Consider the following 3,155-nt stretch of genomic DNA (forward strand, 5'->3'; position numbering starts at 1 on the left):
ATTCATTTTGTTTCCCAAATTCGTCCAAAGTACTCAAGGTGCTCAAAACTGCCCAGAAAGTGTTTTTAAGGCAGTTTCGAGTGCTTTGGTTACTGTTTGAGTCTTTTGGTTTGTTTTAATGTTTTAAAGTTTAGTTTTGCAATATTTGAGTCTAGTATAGTATTTTATTTTGTGTTTTTACGTTTTTGAGTCAAATCCAAGTGATTAACAATCCCTCCTAATCCCCGGTCCAGAACGATCCCTACTTATACATATACTACAATTTGACGAAAAGAGGGTTTAATTTGTCTGCGTATAAATATTCGCATCAAATTTTGGCGCCGTTGCCGGGGATTAGCAACTTTGCTAATCCCTTGGATTGTTTTATTTTCGTTTGTTTTTATTTTTATTCCAGATTCTTAATCTTGTTTTGTTTCTTGTTCTAGGTACTAGTTTATGACTCGGAGTTCTCATCCGATTCGTGAACATAACCTGGAGTGATTGGGTTCTTCGTCCGGTTGCAAGACGTAAAAGAAAGCGCTACTTGGGAGGCAACCCAATACACTGAATAAAACAAAGCATGATGAAAAAAAAAAAAAAAAAAAAAAAAAAAAAGCAGAATGTAACTTTCACAAAGGTTGTTTGCTTGAAGCCCCACTACTGGGCAAAACTCTAGGAGCACGAGGCATCGGAGTAGAAGGCATCGGAGCGGAAGGTATCGGAGCGGGAGACATCGAAAAAGAGGCCTCAATACTTGGTGGAACACTAGATGAGCCAGGAAAAATGTGCCTCTGGAAGAAAGCCGCAAGCCTTTGACGGTCACTTTGCATTCGACCATTGGATTCTTGCAGCTCATCTAGCTTCCTCTTCATGCCCGTCGAATAGTTATTTGCAAGCACATGCAAACTTCTATTCTCGTACTTCAGCTGCTTGATCTCTTGCTTGAGACTTTCCACCTCCGCCATCAAGGATTCCACTTGGCGGGAGCGAGCAAGTAGGCGTTGGCCAATGTTCGACACAGAGCCTGCACACTGAACACTGAGAGCGAGGGACTCTTGAACGGCCAACTCATCGGACCGTCCTGAAAGCAGCCTACTATCCTTAGGAGTGAGGAGGTTCCTCGCTACTATCGTAGCTGTTGTTGCATCCGTCATCATGGAGTCTTCACCTGTAAGAGGACCGTTAGAAGATAAAAAAGAAGGACGCCATACATTACCTTGACGGGGCGCAACCGGATCGCTGCTGAGACTCAAATCTAAGCTAAGGTTCGATGGGTTAGTCATTTTTTCAAAAGTGTTCAAAGAGAAGGGATGGAGTAAAATTTCAAAAGGTCGGAGACGATTTTCAAGAATGGGAAAATCTTCAGAATGTGAATTTTGTGGTGATCAATACCGCTATAAAAAGCCAAGGCGACACGACCACCAATTCAAAAATCCGGATTTTCCTGCGTGAAGTTCGGCGACGCGTTCGCGGCTTTTCAGAAAACGCTTTCAGCTTTGTCAAAAGATATCTGACAAAGGCGAAAACACGTGGAGGCCATCATCGCAACTACACATCTTTAGCCGACAAGCGCAAAGTTCGGCGACGCTTTCTCTGCTTTTCAGAAAACGCGTGCAGCTTTGTCAAAAGGAGCCGCATCCGCACTACTACGTGTCGTTCAGAAATCGAAGGGGCGTCGTTCAGAAATCGAAGAGGCGCCACTATTTCAAAAAGCCGGATTTGCGGGATCAAAACGTTTGTCAACAAGGGTAAAAGAACAGTACCACCACTTGATATTATCTCTATATATGTCGACCTTCATCTCTTATGGCAAGGCAGACCTGAAGAAAATGCCCAACTCTTCCTCACCTCTGAGGGCGCACTCCCAGCAAAGCCTTTCGAAATACTCAATTTTTTCTTCTTCCCCAAAGATGATACCAGATGCCTGGAGTATAGATGACCCAGGAGGAAACGGTAGATTGAAGCATGTGCTGATTCATTCACCGCTTCTTCAAAAGCAAAGGTATCTCATATCATCAAGGTCAAAAGCAAAAGTATCTCATATCATGCTCTTTCCCTGTCCTTTTCTTTGTCCTTGTTCTTACTCGCATGGCAAAGTGAAAGAAGCAACCAGCCGGCACTTGGAGTCAGTCTTCCGATCTGGATCCGACTGCCTGGAATTTATTCCTGGTTGCTTACCTAGCGTTGCTCTCGAGTAGTCATCTTCAACGGTTGATACACTTCCAGAGAAGGGACCACTCCTGCAAAGATTGAACAAAAAAACAGATAAAAGGGGTAAGCTCAGACCTTCGGGGGAGACCAAAAGAATCCTGCTGCCCAGTTCAAGAGTAGCACAAAGGAAAATCAACGAGTGGAGGAGACCAAAAGAATCCTCCAGCCCAGTTCAAGAGTAGCTTGTGGAAAATCAACGATGGGAGAAAACCAGTTCAAGAGTAAGCCTGTGGAATCACCAAGATCAAAGCCTCAATGCAATCACCAAGGAGAAGATGGAATTTACACTCCATAACCAGATTTGCGTCCCTAAACTCTTCTCTTTGTTATTTACATTCTGCCATGTTTAGTTTGTTTAGTTGCTTTTTGTGTGTTTACTTATCTTTTGTGTGAATCTATGCTTAAAACATTGAGGACAATGTTTGATTTAAGTGTGGGGGGGTAACTAATGTTGTTAATGCAAATTCGTGGGATTTTATCACCCATAACTTCAAATGTTGTTCCTTGTTGTTTTAAGGTGTTTTTAAGTTGTTTTAGAGTGTTGTAGTATGTTTTGTTTTTATAACTCCGAAAATCACATAAAAATTTGAAAAATATGTTTTGAAAAGCCTAAAAAGAGTGTTTTGAGTCATTTTTGTGTGTTTGTGTCTTAGGGTACCTTCCAACACAATGATAAGGATTTGGTTTGTAATTGCATGACTGTTAAAAAGAGTTATAAACATAGAGAAAAGTTTGATTTACTCTTGGTATATGCTTGGTTATGGTTATAATATATGACTTCACATGCAATCATAAAAGAAAAATTCGTTTTTGTAACATGCTTGAAGGAAGGAACTCAAACAAACGGTACAACCCTGTGAGACTCGAGCCATTACTTTCTTTGGAGAGTTATTCTCTGTGATTTCTTGTTTTCTAAAGTCGTTGCATGATCTCATCATTCTTTGCTTGGTTGCTACTTGGAATGC

This window comes from Pyrus communis, chromosome 9 (assembly GCF_041283825.1).
Source record: "Pyrus communis isolate YQ-2024b chromosome 9, ASM4128382v1, whole genome shotgun sequence".
Classification (NCBI taxonomy): Eukaryota; Viridiplantae; Streptophyta; class Magnoliopsida; order Rosales; family Rosaceae; genus Pyrus; species Pyrus communis.